We start from the raw sequence: 19,085 nt of genomic DNA, 5'->3' as shown, positions 1-19,085 counted from the left end.
AAATGATTACATGCACGAGTCCATCCAGATGTTTCCAAAGCTCATGCGTGCTATCTTTGCTATATGTTCTTTGGACCACGCAATGGTAATCGGAAGTAGTACATTTTTCCATCCAACGTCTTTGACCAACATGGAGGAAAAAAATACGGCCATCAAGAAGAGCTTGGTTCTCTTTATTGCGTGAAACATTGTCTTTACAACGAGTAGAGTTTGTACTACCAATATAACTGATCCGTTATTGGACATTATAAATTTTCCAGCTAACTCATTCCTGGTTGCCAGCGTTTCGCCCGCATGTGCTAGGTTGGGCTCATCAGTTGGTACCTAGCACACCTACCAAGACGCTGGCTAGTGTATACCGTGGAGGCCACTGCGTAGGCTACTTGGAGCCACCAGCAGTGCCAATGCACTATGAGAGACTTTGTCTCCTTATCACAAATTGATGCTTGCTTGGCCATCAGATGATATAGATGTTGATTCCCATAGGGAATCTGTCCAATAACGGACCATTTATATTGATATTATAGTTATTCATTCGGGACAAATATTTCAGATTCCCTATAGGAATCAACATCTATATCATACAGTTTGTACATCGTCAGAACGTCAAGAACAACTTCGTTCTTTCCTTTTCTGTGTGGAACATCGTTTTTACATCACAAAGAGTTTGTACGGCGATGTATTTGTGAATTGTTAATCATTCGAAGTTTCAAGAAGGTTATGTTATGGAATAACGTCTTCACAACATGAAGTGTCTATTCAGAGTTAGATGACCAAAACCTCGAAAGTCGTCATAAAGGAGTGGAATAAATTTAAACATGTATTCAAGAGTTCTATTTTTATTTGAGACTAGCTGACCCGACAGACGTCGTTCTGTCAAAAATAAATGACAATGGAATGAACTGAAATTCAGTCTGTACTGCATGCGAAAATCAGAATAATACACATGACTACATTATCAACATCAAATGAGTTAATTTTCTACTGTTTTCATTACCTGCAATATTAATATCTTGATTGTGAATAAGGAAATGCTGGAATAGGTCACAGGATATCACTACCCAGAAATAACCCTGATTGACTGTAATATAGATGGGAACTGTTCATCAGGTCTTCAAATCCCTCACAGAGCCATAATTATCCCCCGTTGCAAATCAAGTAATTTCATAAGCTGATGGCGTGAAGATGATGTGGCAAAAGTTACTCCTCTTCTTCGTAGGAAATAACTATCACAGAAAACACTGATTCCAATCAACACTATAAAGATATTTTTCATTATAAAGCTTTAAGGTACACGATATTTTTTGTTTGATTACCTGGCGCGTAAACAAACAAAGTTGATGGTTTTCCAACATGGGAACAGGCACCATACAATTGGCCATGCGAGAAACATGGGTTTTCAAGATTAATGCTGCAAATACTCAATGACTGCTCCTGGGATTTATTTATGGTCACGGCAAAAGCGACCCGCACTGGAAACTGCAGTCGTTTAAATTCAAATGGTGTCAGTCGAAATCATAGAGATGCGTGGTATCAAAACACCTATTCCTTTATACTTTCCCATTAGAATGGTTGCTTCGATCACATTTTTCAGTAGTGTTTTCACCGCTAGCCGTGTGCCATTACAAAGAAACGGTTGGTTGATATTTCGTAACATTATGACCACTGATCCAACCTTTATTGAAGAGTGTGAGGCGGCAAACCTGGCAAATCCAGCGAGTTCAAAAATCTGTAAATTAAGAAGCACAGGTTCAGTATTTTTGTCACAAAAAATATAAAATAAAATAAACAAAGCAATATGGGGGATAAGTCTGTTTGTTATATGTTAAAAGAACGCAATGTTATATGTTATCTTGAAAGTTGGCATGAAATTGTCCTGAAGTACATTTTTTGTTGCCCCAAATGCAGTCATTTGAAAGCAGTTGTTATATTTTTGGATATTTGTAAGGAAATGTATGGAATCTGTTCCTGTTCCTGAAACCAATGAGTACAATGGATCTGGTGGTGAAATCAATGGCACTAATTTCACTTTGCCATTTGTGCAACACAATCCAATGGCTTCATTTTTGTATTTCAATGCCTTACAATTTTGGCAAACTGAGTGCATAGATCCAAAGCAATGCATTGGTAGGTACTGTAATCAATTGAAACATCGTAACTGAAAGCAGCTCTATTCAAACTTGCTGCACGGGTTTGTGATATTCGAATCCTTTGTTTCATTTCGCACTTCACGTTGTTGTGCAGTCCGATTAGACTGAAAATTAGCTTGGCTTGTAGATTATAGGCGGTATGAGTCTTGAAATGAGTATACTGTATATGGAAGCACACACAAAAATAAACCAATCAAGCAAGGAAATCGATGAACTTGTTTGGTGAGAAGCATTTGTTGAGAAGCGAAGATTTAAAAACAATCAGGGTAGACAAAGGTCTCAAACTATAACAAAACACGACACTGCATGCGACTGTCTGGAGAGCGCATATTTGGGGGATCCGTACCGGCAGTCGAGGCAGCCAGACAGCCAGCCCACATGAAACCAAAACCCAAGGAGACATTCTTCCTGTCACAAACTGAGAACTAAGCGAGATAAGAACTTGGGGTTTGTTTTAAAAATAACTTCCATACCTGAAGACCATTTGCCTCGCTTTGACCCCTCATGCAAATTCAATAGCAAAGAAGCTGGCCAGCGACTGACTTTTTCGTGCCTGCACATAAAAATCTCTGAACATGACTGAAAAGAAACACAAATAGTGCATGTTCTTATTATTTAAATTTAAAAACAAACTTATCTACGTTGAGCTGAAATGTTCCTTTACCAGCAGTGAAAAAATTACAAATATAGTGAATATAAAATAGGAGTTATGACATGATAAGTCCTATGCAATGAGGATTTTGCATTTGAGGTAACATTCCATTATATTAACATTTTTACACTCAATTATTTTGTAAACTTTTTTTTGTTAACGGCATCAAATGCGGCTTGAAATTTTGTACATAATCTGATATTCACCCATTTTAACCGATAACATTCAGATTTACGGACATTTGGCAAACGCGCTGGATTAGAGGACAGTGCTAAGCACAAACATGGGAGAAAGAAAGAGAGACGAACAGTTTGAATGGAAAAAGGGAAATGGGGCTTTTACGTTTTTCCTGGTATTTTTTCCAATTTTTCTCTTCGTAAAAACCTTACTTGGATTTCGACGAATATTTGAAGAAAAGAATTACCCGAATTGGTCCAGCCGTTCTCGAGTTTTGTGCTTAGCAACACCTTTAGTGATTCATTTTTATTTATATAGATAGCGGTGTCTATCGCATCGAATTGGACATTTGGATGAATGGACTGTCAAATGCAGAGAAGTACGTAATAATTAGTGTAAATATTCAGACATTTTGTTAATAAGACATATGAACCATGATACGAGTGTGTTGATTCTTGACGTGTTATAGTCAAGATAAATTATTTTCTTGTGCGAAGTGAGACATGTACACATTAATTGCTGACAGATCGCATATTAAGGTTTTTTTTCGCTATGAGGTTCATCATGTGGGACACGAGTGCGCTTAAGTATCCATAGTGGTAATGGAAAGTGGAAAACTGATACAACTAATCATTTCGATGAGGAAGTTATCTTGTGTTAAGGCGATTATAATTTTACATCTTATGTTACTCATGGGAGTAGACATCGATCTTGTTTGAAGCGAGCATTGTGTAAATAGGGTGAAGTGCAATTATTTACATTGATTTCATCACGGCACGAGTTCATCTGGGATGAGGCATTATCTTATGATATGCAAGATTTACGTCGTCCTCATTTTTCCTTCAACTGGATTCGACATGAGCAGGAGTCGAAGGATGATCAACCAACCAGCAGCCTTTTCCAACACCATTTTGGAAGCTTAAATCATGGAGGGGAGCTGAAGGATAACTCAGGTCGTGTAGGACTTCCAAAACGCCTAACCATGAGGTATGAATCATGGAGACCGCCATGACCACACGGTGGGTGTAGAAGACCAAATGTGAGTTTGTATCATTCTATTTATTACTCATTCCTAAAGTGAAATCATATCGGATTAAGTTGCCACGAATTCCAGCATAACTGTTGATTAGCCTACATAATGATAGTGATGATTTTGTTTTTTTTTTTTTGTTTTTTGTGGTATAAATTAAAATTGAGATGTTGATTTAACTTGTATTTTCCAAGGAAGTTCTGAATGGGTGTACTTCAGTGACAGTACAATATAAATTTATTTTTAATAGGTTAAGCAACATATAAGTGTATTTCTGAAGTACGTGTAGGAGTGATATCAGTGATTTAACCATGTTTGAACTGTTTTCTTAAGGTAAATAAGAGGTAATAAATCATACAGTTCAAAGGTATTTAAATCAAACTATAGTGAACCAAACTAGTAAATTATTAAACTATACACTTAAGTGACAGTGTGTGATAACAAAATGAGGAGGGGACGGAGAAGGTGGTAGTGTTTCACGTTAGTACCGACAACGCAAGGCAAGCTAATACAAGTACCAACATAGTTGGGGGATGAGTAGGATCTGGTAAATGTAGCACGGGCGAAGTTTAAGGAAGCGGAGATTGTTATCAGTGGAATACTGTGTAGGAGAGATACTGACTGGAGGGTGATTGGGGATTTAAATGAGGCTATGGAGTGGGTATGTGGGAAACTGGGAGTGAGATTTCTAGATCCTAATGAGTGGGTAGGAGATAGGGATCTGCGCTCAGATGGCCTCCACTAAAACCGCAGTGGTATGTATAAGTTAGGAAATTTGTTTGGAAGGGTTATAGGGAGGTACATTCAGGGAAACGGGGTTGTCTAGGGAGCGGTGATAAGGGTACAGAGATCTGGAAGTCAAGTAAGGATGACATAAAAATGTTAGTGTTGAACTGTAGAAGTATTGTAAAGAAAGGAATAGAATTAAGTAACTTAACAGATATATATTTACCAATAGGAGTTGAATCATGGCTGAGAAATGATATAATGGATGCAAAAATTTTCTCACGGAACCGGAGTGTGTAATAAATGCTTACAATATGGTAATTATTTCAATCCATCTATTCAATACAAATTGGTTTTATGTTGCTAGTTCATAATATTACAACATGAATTTGCAGGGACATGTTTCGCTTTATTTACAAGCATCTTCAGCCTACACAATTGTCTCAAGGTTAAGACCATGTCGTATTTGGATTGTTTTTACAAAATATTTTGCTTGAGTATATGTCCATGTTTGGTAATAATATAGGAAATATGTACACATTAAAAGTATAGCAATATGAATTACAATGTTGGATAGAAGTAACCCTTAAATTCTAAAATACATCGACGTCTAAAACATAGTAACTACAATTTTAAATTTCTTTTTTGGTTGAAAATTGTTTTCACATTTACAATGTTGAATTGGAGTAACCCTTAATTCTAAAATTCATTGACGTCCAAAACATAGTAACTACAATTTGAAAATTTGGCTAAAATTGTTTGCACAATGCTGTGGTTGATTTAAACAACCATAATATGGCTTTAAATTTAAGTCATGAATAAGAACTGAAAATATATAGGAGTCATTTTTTCTAAAACCGTTGAAATCTGGAACACAGTAACTTCCGATGTTAAGAATTCGGATAATAATTGCGATCTCCAATGTAAATATTTAAATACAACTATGATTTGACTCCATGTGTCGGTAATATTCTAAATTTAAATCTTGGAACAGTTGGAGACTAGCTTCTAGAATTTACGAGGCTTGCTGCAGATTGGTGTTTTGATCAGTGAAGTATTAGAATAAATAGTTCTTGTTTATTATGACACTGAATATCCAAAGGTAGCAGGTTATAATAATGTAGTTGTAGTTAAAAGGAGTGGCTTCATTCAAGACTTGAGTAGCTGTTTAGGTTTCTTTCGAGGTAATAGAATGAGTGAAGCATCCCTTTAACTGCTGCTACAAAGTCTTGTGGTCTTTCTTACGTTACTGTGACTAATGTCTGTAATAATAACCGGAGTGTGTATCGTAGAGATAGGATAGGAATAGTGGAAGGGGGAGTATTCATTCTGGTGAAAGGAGAATTTGTAAGCTACGAAAAAGTTAAAGATGAGAAACATGAAATTCCAGGTGTAAGGCTCATTTCTAAATATAATAGGCAACTTGATGTCTTTGCAGTGTACAGACCAGGAAAGGGTAGCACTGACACGGATTCAGAATTATTTGATAAGATAATCAGCTATGTGGGAAATGACACGGAGAGGAATGTGATTGTAGTGAGAGATCTTAATTTACCAAATGTCAATTGGGAAGGAAATGCGAACGACAGGAAGCATGACCAACAAATGGCAAATAAGCTAATATGGGAAGGACAGCTGATTCAGAAAGTGACTGAACCAATTAGAGAGAAAAATATTCTGGACGTGGTGCAGATAAAACCAGGTGAGCTCTATAGAGAAACCGAAGTAATAGATGGTATTAGCGATCACGAAGCTGTTTTTGTCGTAGTTAAAAATAAATGTGATAGAAAGGAAGGTTTTAAAAGTAGGACTATTAGGCAGTACCATATGGCTGATAAAACATGCATGAGGCAGTTTTTAAAAAGTAACTATGATCGGTGGAAAATGGTAAATAAGAATGTAAACAGACTCTGGGATGGGTTTAAAGAAATTGTTGAGGAATGTGAAAACAGAGTTTGTACCTTTAAAGGTGGTAAGGAATGGTAAAGGCCCACCCTATTATAATAGAGAAATAAAGAGATTAAGAAGAAGGTGCAGATTGGAAAGAAAAAGAGTTAGAAATGGCTGTGGAAATAAGGAGAAATTGAAGGAACTTACTAGAAAATTGAATCTAGCAAAGAAGGCAGCTAAGGATAACATGATGGCAAACATAATTGGCGGCCATACAAATTTTAGTGAAAAATGGAAGGGTATGTATAGGTATTTTAAGGCAGAAACAGGTTCCAAGAAGAACATTCCAGGAATAAATAATGAACAAGGGGAGTGTGTATGTGAGGATCTTCAAAAGATAGAAGTATTCAGTCAGCAGTATGTAAAGATTGTCGATTACAAGGATAATGTCCAGATAGAGGAGGTGACTAATGCTAAAGAAGTATTAAAATTTACATATGATAACAATGATATTTACAACAAGATACAAAAGTTGAAAACTAGAAAAGCGGCTGGAATTGATAAGATTTCTGGGGATATACTAAAGACAATGGGTTGGGATATAGTATCATATCTGAAGTACTTATTTGATTATTGTTTGGTTGAAGGAGCTATACCAAATGAATGGAGAGTTGCTATAGTAGCCCCTATGTATAAAGGAAAGGGTGATTGACATAAAGCTGAAAATTACATGCCAGTAAGCTTGACATGCGTTGCATGTAAGCTTTGGGAAGGCATTCTTTCTGATTACATAAGACATGTTTGCGATATTAATAATTGGTTCGATAGAAGGCAGTTTGGTTTTAGGAAAGGTTATTCCACTGAAGCTCAACTTGTAGGATTCCAGCAAGATATAGCAGATATCTTGGATTCTGGAGGTCAAATGGACTGTATCGCGATTGACCTGTCTAAAGCATTTGACAGGGTAGATCATGGGAGACTACTGGCAAAAATGAGTGCAACTGGACTAGACAAAAGAGTGACTGAATGGGTTGCTATATTTCTAGAAAATAGATCTTAGGGAATTAGAGTAGGTGACCCCTGTAATAATTAAGAGCGGAATTCCTCAAGGCAGTATTATTGGACCTTTATGTTTTCTTGAAAATGAAAACCTACAACCTGTTTTCCAGTAGGCCAGGTCAGGAATGAAATGATTGAAACATATATAGGCTAGTATTACAATGGGGTCGCCACTCCCAAGGTGATTATTAATGAGTGATAGATGCAACAAAATGATAATGGAGAGTGTTGCTGGAATGAAAGATGACAGGGAAAACTGGAGTACCCGGAAAAAAAACCTGTCCCGCCTACGCTTTGTCCAGCACAAATCTCACGTGGAGTCACCGGAATATGAACCACGGTATCCAGCGGTGAGAGGCCGATGCGCTGCCGTCTGAGCCACGGAGGCTTATGTTTTCTTATATATATAAATGATATGAGTAAAGGAGTGGAATTGGAGGTAAGGCTTTTTGCGGATGATGTTATTCTCTATAGAGTGATAAGTTACAAGATTGTGAGCAACTGCAAAATGACCTCGATAATGTAGTGAGATGGACAGCAGGCAATGGTATGATGATATACGGGGTTAAAAGTCAGGTTGTGAGTTTCACAAATAGGAAAAGTCCTCTCAGTTTTAATTACTGCATTGATGAGTTGAAAGTTCCGTTTGGGGATCCTTCTAAGTATTTGGGTGTTAATATAAGGAAAGATCTTCATTGGGGTAATCACATAAATGGGATTGTAAATAAAGGATACAGATCTCCGCACATGGTTATGAGGGTGTTAAAGGGTTGTAGTAAGGATGTAAAGGAGAGGGCTTATAAGTCTTTGGTAAGACCCCAACTAAAGTATAGTTCCAGTGTATGGGACCCTCACCACGATTACTTGATTCAAAAACTGGAAAAAATCCAAAGAAAAGCAGCTTGATTTGTTCTGGGTGATTTCTGACAAAAGAGTAGCGTTACAAAAATGTTGCAAAGTTTGGGCTGGGAAGAACTGGGAGAAAGGAGACAAGCTGCTCGTCTGAGTGGTATGTGATTGGAATAACAACAATAAGTTAATTTATTAATTTGATCACCTAATCAATACAAGAAGTCTTGTCTTAGTTGATTGACATTGGCATGTTAACTAAAATGGTACATGTTTCACCTTGTATTTGACCTTAAAATAAAATAAGGCACCCGATTTACATATACATGAAATAAAACAAATTTTTAAAAAGCCTTGGAGAGACTTGAACTAAAATTAACCTATGGCAAAAGACTTGTAATGAAGTTGGTTTTAAAGATATTACAATGAGTGAGGAAATATACAATTGGTGAAAGTATCAGTAATATTGACATTAGAAGGCTTCTATTATAATTAAAATGAACAAAGCAACAGTCTGTTATGTATGGTATGTTCCGAGCTGTCAGCGGAGAAATGGCATGGAATGACATTAGTAGACGAATAAGTTTGAGTGGCGTCTTTAAAAGTAGGAAAGTTCACAATATGAAGATAAAGTTGGAATACAAGAGGACAAATTGGGGCAAATATTCATTTATAGGAAGGGGAGTTAGGGATTGGAATAACTTACCAAGGGAGATGTTCAATAAATTTCCAATGTCATTGAAATCATTTAGGAAAAGGCTAGGAATACAACAGATAGGGAATCTGCCACCTGGGCGACTGGCCTAAATGCAGATCAGAATTGATTGATTGATTACTGGACATATGATAAAAAGGGAAGTGAAGCCACATTTAAATGCGAAACCTATGTTTTATTATGATGGCGAGGTATATTTATTAATTTCATTCTACTTAATTTACAATGCTTGTGCCATGGCGCAGATGTTTGTCATGTTTAATGCGATGCCTGATTTGTGAGGCAATATCATTTTCTTTTAGGCTACAGCAAAGTGTAGCTTCCACTGAAGTCCCAGTCTCATCCATGGCTGTAACAATATGGAAGCTGCTGGGGTATGGGTGGTGCTGATTAATGACATTCAGAGCACAACCAGTGTGTCTGAGTGTCATGAAAGGTGTTGCTCATAGGGTTAGTCGTGCTACAATAGCACTGTCTGGCCCTGTGAGGAAAGCAATGGCAAACTACCTCACTCCTCATCTTGCCTAGTACGCCTCATTTTGGTACTGCCATTGGTTTTTGTGGTTTCCCTATAACTGCATAGCCTTTGGTGATGCTATTTGAGGATCCAACCAGCCTCTGGGCTGATGACCTAACAGACAGACATTGTTCTTATTGGCTTTTCATAATATATATTTGTATTCTTTGACGTTGTTCGTTTCTTTCTAATTCAAACTATAACCCTCTCTTTGTGTATCTAGCCATCCTATGCACACCCATATTCCCAAACCATTTTAGGGCACAAAGAGTATGGTAGTTTAAATTATAATACAAATATAAATGGTCCGTTATTGGACATTATAAATTTTCCAGCTAACTCATTCTTGGTTGCCAGCGTTTCGCCCTCGTGTGCCAGGGTGGGCTCATCAGTTGGTATGCTAGAGAGCTATTTTGAGGATTACGTTTGACATAGACACTCGATTTGAGTATGTTACAGCGTAATTGACATTCTATGTTTGGCAATTATATATTCTTTTTGGATTTGCATATACTATCCGTATTACATTAATTTGTTCCAATAGAATACGACATGATTTTACTTGGGAGAAATTCACGGCCTGTGTTATTTGGAAGCTCTCCTATATTTTGAAGTGTTATGTATTTCTTTGCTGTTAGTTATAAGAAGTGTTAGTTGTAAGGACTAATATTAAGTGTTTCTGTCCATTCTTATCATGGAGGAAGATAGATTACTCTACAAGTTCCTGAAAGTGGTCCCATGTAGGATAACTGCACAACTCCTGAACAACATGTTGAGTCAAAGACAATTTCGTGTGTACAATGGGACAGCTGTAAGCAGCCAAAGATCTCTGAACAATGGTCTGCCACAGGGGTCAGTTCTCGCTCCTTTGCTGTTTAGTTTATATATTGCAGACATGCTGAAGACACTTTCAAGGAAATTTGGATACGCCGATGACTGGGCACTTGCTATCAGGGACAAAACAGTTGAGAAAACAGAAGAGATCCTGACTGAAGACCTCAAGACACTGGCACACTACTTTAAAATATGGGGACTCCAACCAAACATCAGCAAAACTGAAGCTTGTTGCTTCCACCTAAACAATAAAATGGCTAAAAGGGAGTTAAATGTGTACATGGACAACCAGAAATTGAGACATAACAGGTACCCAAAATATCTAGGAGTCACAATGGATAGAACACTGTCTTATAAACAACATGTCCTGAACGTCTCTGCCAAAGTAAGAACTCGCAACAATATAATTCATAAGCTGTGTGGAACAACTTGGGGATCTACAGCTGCAACTCTGAGATGTTCAGCTTTAGGGTTGGTGTACTCGACTGCTGTTTGGCTGAATAGTGCCCACACAAACATCATACATACCCAGCTGAACACTACAATGCGTATCATCACTGGCACAATCAAATCTACTCCCACCCAGTGGCTACCAATGTTAAGTCATATCCCTCCTCCAGATCTCAGACGTAAAGATACTCTCCTAAGAGAATTCAGTAAAATAGTGAATAACCCGAACTCCCGATACGTAATGACATCGGCGATGCAAATATTAATTGTCTGCGTTTGAGAAAACCACCAACTAGAGATGCCATGAACTTGTGGAACAGCAACTACCAAACTTCAGCTGAATGGCAGAAGAGACTCAATGACAAATACTGCCCGACAATGCCTTCTGTGAAGAAGAAGACGCCGCCACCTGGTTTCAAGCTCCCTCGTAGACTATGGACCGCACTGAACAGGATCCTAACAAACCACGGGAACTGTACAGCCTTCCACTACAAGTGGAACAGAATCCCAATGCCTGAGTGTGACTGTGGCGCAGACAGCGAAGCACATAATCGAAGAATGCAGGACTAGAAAATACAATGGCAGTGCTAGTGACTTTGCTTTTGCGACTCCAAAGGCTATAGACTATATAAACAATTTGGACATACATATATAGTGTAGATTTTATAACAATAGATGCTGTATCTCTAGCCATACGCTAAATAAATAAATGGAGGAAGAACAATCGAATCATATTATGAGTGCATTTGCACAAATTAATACCAAGATAGAGTAGGCTAACGTTAATGTTCACACTCAGATAGAACAGATTAATGCTAATGTTAACGCTCAAATTAAAATTGTAAATTTGAATGTAAACACCCACATTGAGCAACTTACGTCAGATATTACTGACATTAAACACAAATTTTCAGATAATATCAAACATCTTAGACAGAAAGTTAATACTTAGATAATAGATTTTAAGAAATAAGTCCAGGTCCAGATTGTTCAACAGATCGAAAGGTTGAAAGGATCTATAAATCGAGAAGTTCTTGACATTAAAAATCGAAGTATCGAACTATCTACTAAATTAACTTCTTTAGTTACAAAACACGTTGAAGCCAGTAAAGAGGTAGGTGAAAATATCAGGAAAACATATGTTGAAATAAGAGAACAAATTAGAACTTTACGGCAGAAATACGTCGAAGTTGAGGAGAAACCACAGGCGGATACAGAGGAACGTAGAAGGGAGATCATGAACGATGTAGGTAATTGGAAGGAAGAAATCATTAGTAACATTTCCGGTAACATTCAACAACAATTCAAAAATGATTTCCAAAACAGCATTCAAGAACATGAGAAGGGAATAAAAGAGTTCCAAAACAGAATAGATACTCAAATCAATCAACTTGAAAGGAGAATTAATTGAATTAAAGCAAAAGAAACAAGATACAGCATTAGAAGAGAATGATCGTGATAAGGAGATTGTTGATACAAATAAAGGAAGTTGTGAAAGAAATGAACAGAACGATAGGGGAATAGGAGTCACCCTGTACAACCATTAACATTAGTTAAATTTCACGAAGAAAACCCAAAACCATTTAATGGCATAGCAAGTTATACACCGAAAGAATTTCTTAGAAATGTTAAAGAGTATTTTCAGGAAGTCAAAATACCACCTAAAAACAACTTGGAACTGTAGGGAAGTTATTAGAAGGCCCAGTTTCTAATTGGTATGCTTCATTTAGATATTCTTGGGAAACATCTGAAGACTTTTTGAACATACAACATACAGTTTGAATGGAATTATATAACACTAAATTTGATGGTCATTCAAACTCTAGATATGCAACATTATTCACCTCGACTTAGGCAGATGCAATCTCTTGATCCACCGCTGAGTCAAAACGAATTAATACACATAATGATTAGACTATTTCCAGCAGAAATTCAGAGAATATTAATAGCTTCAAATATCACTGACCTTATGCAATTTGATACTATACTGAGATGACTGGATCATACTAACTCATTAACAAACATCAGAAGTAGTCACAGTGAAGCAAAAATCCACGTCTTAAACCCAATTGATCAGAATAAGACAGTGACTAGTCCAAGCCAAGGTAGGCGTAAATATGACAGTAAACAAGAGTTGTCACGTTGGTGACAAGTTTTTAGTTCTCCCCATTCATATTTCGAAACGGGACTCATGCTATTGAAATTGGTATCATTCAGAAATTATTTCCGCCTTGTATTCCATTATTATTTCCTGCGTAGCTTTGCTTACATTGTTTATTTGTTATCATCTTCGTCATGGAGCTTATTGCTTGAATGTTTTCTTCTATTATTCTGGTACGATCTCGTGCCCTAAGTTAGAGTGAGTCTCTCACTATCTCTTTCCTGTTGGAGGGCCATGCTGATTGCAGCCGAGCGACGCCATCAGTTGTGGCTTGACTAAGATGGAGAAAGGACGTGTGTCTGCTCCGCTCCGGGATCAGATTCCCATATACGACATGGAGCCTGGATAGTTGCCCTCAGAAATCTTCCTTTCTTTATTGAACAAGAATGTCCTTTTATTTATTTTTCTGGATATGCTAACTACTAGTGCTTCTACGTGAGTAGACAATTGTAATGTGTTTCTACAGCTTGAACCAACATGTAAGTCTCTTCACAATTACATTTCTTTTGGCCTCCTGATTCTATGGAAGATGATGTACAAAACTTCGGGTCTGAAGATTTCGGGTTTGTGAAACTCTAAAAGCGTCTATCTTCGCATTCTTTTAATTTTAGTTAGGGTATTTATTAAATCGGGTTCCTTCATTGTATCTTGCCAATATTGTCTAACTGTTTCTTAAAAGTGAGGGTAGTAAATTTTAAGGTTACTTCCAAATAAGTAGCATGAGTTATTGTTATTTCGCATTTCTTCTTGTTTTGAAAAGGCACATTGGTTTATATTTATCTAACATTTTTGGTATGCATAATTAAAAAGGTAACTAACCCTGTTTATAAAATTATAGACCACAAGAGGTTTCACCTGAATTTTAGTGTAAATGTTTTCTGTCGCATACTAATTTCTACTTCCTGTTTATTTATTTTATCCTGTAGTGTTCGTATTTCAATATATTTTTGGGGTTTCCTTTCCTCCTGTGTATGTACCATTGTTGAACTTGTTTTGGTATTGGTGGTTGCTATGGACACATGGCGAGTTGACTTTACCGTAGCAACCGGTTGGGTTGGTCTTTGCGATGGATTTTAATTATATGTGTTGGGTGGTCCCTACATCTCGGTGATGTATTAACTTGTTTTCCTTGACTTTTCTTTCTTAATTTCCCTTGTTATCTTGTTGGTGTTGGTTTTATTCTGCTCCTGTGTTGGGCTGTATGATTTATTTTTCCGGAAGTGAGATACCAAGAATTCTGGTGGAATCTGTGACGTTTGTTGGTACTGTTCAAGAATAATAATAATAATAATAATAATAATAATAATAATAATAATAATAATAAAAAATTTAAATTGGTTGAAACTATGAAAGAGAATAACTTTAAGCAACAGATGGCTTCTGGTCGAATTGTAAAAACAGGTTACTAAGTGCACAAGTTTCTAGGGTTGTTTTTAAAAAACAAAGAAAATCTGTTATTTCATTATTTTCTTTTCGTTCGGCCGAACACTTTAAAATTTATACTATTTTCTTGGTTTTAAATAGTTACTCTTTATTCTCGAAGGCGTTTATTTCTTTTACTTTTCTACTAATTATGCCTCCTTTTTAATTCTTATTTCTTGAATAAAATAATATGTACCTTGTTAATGAACCTCTTGTTTTCTTTAGTAGTGTTAAAACAACTTATTGCAATATCGTGGATTATCTTGGTCCATGGTCTCTGGGTAACTGACTATCTTAACTAAGGTAAGGATAAGTGTTTGAGGTTAACGTATTATTTTTAGTGTTGCCTGTAATTTTCTTGCCTATGTTTAACTTTTTCTGCTGATAGTCGGTAAGGTGGTAGAGTAAGGATGACAGTAAACAAGAGTATAGTGGTAAAAGAGATGACTACTTAAGAACCAGAAGAGATAGAAGTAGGTCAGGAATACGACAAAGTAATTATAGACCATACTTCAGAAGAAATTACAGATACCATGGAAATAAATTCAATAACAATTACCAGAGATACAATAAAAATAAAAATGGTGATGATCATAGACAGGAGTTGGAGAGAAGAAACAAAGAAACTCAAGAACGCCTTGATAGGTTTCTGAAGGAGGAACAGACACCTAAGAATAATTCCAAAAAAGGAGAAAATAGGAGCCAACATGAAGATCAACAGGAGAATAATAAATTCCTGGGGTTATCTGAAGATTACCAGCAGGATGATAGAAGAGATAAGCAGGAGAGGAGAAATGGTGGTTTTCTTAATAAAAAAAGAAAAAAGTACTCCAAATGACTAAATGAGAATACAGTACCATATGACTCTGAAACAAGGTTTATCACCAAGATTGAAGCATGGCATGTACAAGATGAAGATTTGCTTGAAGAACAAGAAGAAAAGTCCATACGGAATAGAAGAGGATTACCAATTATTCAAGTCAGAATTACTAATAAAGTTACTCATGCATTAATTGATACTGGAGCGGAGATCTCTGTTATGTCTGAAGATCTTTATAATCAGATCAAGAAACATGATGATATCAAGATCTTACCAATTTCAAATCTTAAGGTGAGAGGAATAATTCCTGAAAAGTCTGTGAAATGTACATTTCAGATACTGGCTAAGATTATCATTAACAATATGGAGTTTGAACACATACAGCAGAAGTCCGCTATAGCGAGTGCGACATTTAAAATTGAAATAATAAATAAAGAGGTTCAACCACTGATCTCTATACCTGGATGGCTGGTAGCTTGGGTAGCAGTAAGCCGAATAGAAGATGACTGGCGTAGTAAGATGGCAGCGAGCGCATGGTGCAATAGACCACGAGGAGCGCGCTTGCTTTGTTTATGCTTAGTTCAGTGATGCCAGGCCTCTTGATTGTAGTTCCACGAGTGTTCTGTGCTGTGTTATTGCAAAGTAAATAGTAGTGTATTTTACGAATTTAGGTTCGTTGGCTTGTAGTATACTTGTGGATTACAAGATTCAATTTAAATATGTATCTGTTTATCTGAAATATGAATGAAGAAACATTCTACGGGGTATTAACATACCGCAGTGTTCAGCTTATGGATGTACAAACAGAACCGATCAGCAGAAGGAGAAATCATTTCATCGGGGAGTTTTATACTGTACATAAGAATCTTCCTAGGGTAGTGTTTTGAGTTTTAGGTTTACTGTATCTTTTTTTCCCCGCATATTCCGGGAGCAAAATGGCAATTAATTTTTGTAGGTTTCCTTCTCGAGACCCGAACTTCTAAGATCATGGATTAGGAGTATCAGGCGGGAGAATTGGGAGCCTTCTAAAACAACTGTTCTCTGCTCGGATCACTTAGAGGAAGACTGTTTTGATAGAAATGGACAAATTGTACACCTTAGAAGTGATGTACAGCCAACTGTTTTCAATTTTACTGAACATTAACTGCAAGTAAAGATTTACTTATATTTTTTTTATTATTTCTCATAATTAAACTGACGGTTTCGATGAAATAATTGACGTGACCTTATAACAATCTTAGAAAATGAAGTCTGGAGGAATTCTAGACCTTATCTACATCAGTAATAATTATGGGTTTCAGACACTGGAGTGGTGGGAGAAGGGAAAGTGTGGTGGGTGTTTGGGGCTATTCCATTATACTATTCGTGGTATTTGGGACTGTTTTAACTGGTGTTACATATTTCTGATGATGACTATCAATATCGTTTTGCTAGCTGAATTTAATTAAAGAAGTCTGTAGTACTAAATTAAGCTGCAGGTAATGTGATATATTGACAAGTTTTGAATATTTGCTGGTTTTATAAATGTGTACATTTGCTTCAATGATATTTTAATTTGATAATATGCGCGTTATTTCATGCAAACAGGAAACAGAAATTCATTATCAAGCACCGATTACGATATGTCGAATCTAGGCCTGTATAGTGAGCTACGTTTATAGGTACATCATTTTAAGAATGCATAATTTCGTGGCATACATGTATACAATTTACAGCAATGTTTCCAGAAACTGGTTTTCACTAGTATTGTGTTACCGATCGCTAATTGCATGTATTCAGCACCTAAGTTAATATTTGTCGGCCGTTATTATACACTCATGTTTATTGCTATCCCGGAGATTTACTGACCGCGGAATGACGTGTCAGTGATCCCAATGTCCTTATGCTTTGAGTGAACATGTCTCTATATTTTTAATTATTCCAATGCGCCATTAATTGCGACTTAAAATTGACTATATTATCATTGCTTCCCCATAAGGAGAGCTCTAGGTTGGGTACGCCAACATGGCGAACCGCGCGCTCAACTTGGCGTACTTTCTCCTGCAGCGGAGACCTGCCATCAGCAATCCATGTAAGGAGATCAGTGGGTTCAACCTATTCAATACAAAAGAATAAGAAATGCAGTGATTACATTCTTATTTAATAATAAGTAGAAGTGGTACCGGTTTCGACCCTAGTCCAGGTCATCATCAGCCGATTAAAACATGAAAACCAATGCAAGATCAAGTTCACTCTGGATCAGTAGAAGAGGCGATATAAAAATGACGCGGGTAGACACTGTAAAATTCAGAAGAAGTAAAATGTAAGTCACTTAAAAGAAACAGTGCGTAATTTTCTGAACGGCAGTATGGCACACGCAGTGTTAGGCAAAGTCTTATAATGTTTATGAAAAGCGGAGAACAGTTAAATGAGCTAGCTTGTATACACTGTCAGCGAGTGTGGCATATAATGAGAACCCCTATATTAAACTGTGTATTATCCTTCGGTTACAGCGAGAGCCCTATCACTGATGCGTCCGTTATTACAAGCGATTATGCACGCTTGATTTTTTCCATTGCCAATATTCATGCACTCAGTCATTATACTGCATGCGATCGATCATTTTCGGAAACGCATCGTTTTCTCGCTATGCCCACCAAGGAGCTCTCTCGTCGACATTCGAAGGCAATGTCGGAGTCGATTAATAATACCTGTCGACTGCTCTTCCCCAAGCAAAATGAAAGGGGAGAACATGTTTTTGTAATAAATGCGTAAATAACCGTTATTAACTCGTTAAAGATAAACGTTGAGTAACCGATCGCTTATTTTTAATGCTAAATACCTCAATTAAGTAAGAATGAGATAGGCCTACACCTCAAGATATGGCAGAGTGCGTCACTGATTACGAGGTTAGTTTATATTTTCTCGCGTCCGTTAAATTACGGAAAGGCTATTATCATGTAAATTTATAGCGAGAAGGTTATAAATTCTCTACTGGCACTTGAAGTATGTTTTCATCATACATATAGTACAGTTAAGTTAGGATATGCGACGCTATTTGCTGAATAACAAAACTGAAACGTTTGCCATAAAGTGCGATCGATCATCTTTGGCACAGTATAGTTTTCGCGCTACGTGTATTTGCGAGCTCTCTCGTCAACATTCGAAGGCGATATTGGAGTCGATTAGTAATACCCGTTGACTGCTGTTCTCTAAAGAAAATTCAAAATGAAAGAGGATAACACGTTTTCGTAATAAATGCGAAAATAACGTAGCCAATAGCAGTTGTTAACTTGTTAAAAATAAAGGCTGATGTAAACAATCTTTTAATGGTATACTGTATACTGAAATTAAGTAAGAATGTGATACACCTCAAGATATGGCAGGGAACATCACTGATTTCAGAGGATAGCTTATATTTTTTCTCGCGTCTAGTTAAATTTCGGAAAGCTATTCCTCTGTCAATTTTTAGCGAGGAGGTTATCATTTCTCTACATGCGTTTCAAGTAGGTTTTCATGATACATATACGGTTAGGATAGGCGACGCAGTTTGAAGAAGAAAACTGAAATGTTTGCCATAGAAGCCTCTGGAGTGATAACGTATTTCTCAGAATCCAAGACGAAGTTTTTTCCCCTCAGAATCTCATGTGAAAA

General features: G+C 36.8%; 1 protein-coding gene across 6 annotated transcripts in view; it reads right to left on the bottom strand.

Moving 5' to 3' along the window:
- Positions 1-19,085, bottom strand: part of Dus1 (Dihydrouridine synthase 1) — a 59,917-nt gene that overhangs the window by 29,749 nt on the left and 11,083 nt on the right. The window lies entirely within an intron of this gene.

This window comes from Anabrus simplex, chromosome 14 (genome assembly GCF_040414725.1).
Source record: "Anabrus simplex isolate iqAnaSimp1 chromosome 14, ASM4041472v1, whole genome shotgun sequence".
NCBI lineage: Eukaryota > Metazoa > Arthropoda > Insecta > Orthoptera > Tettigoniidae > Anabrus > Anabrus simplex.
This window is presented reverse-complemented; position numbering and strand designations above follow the sequence as displayed.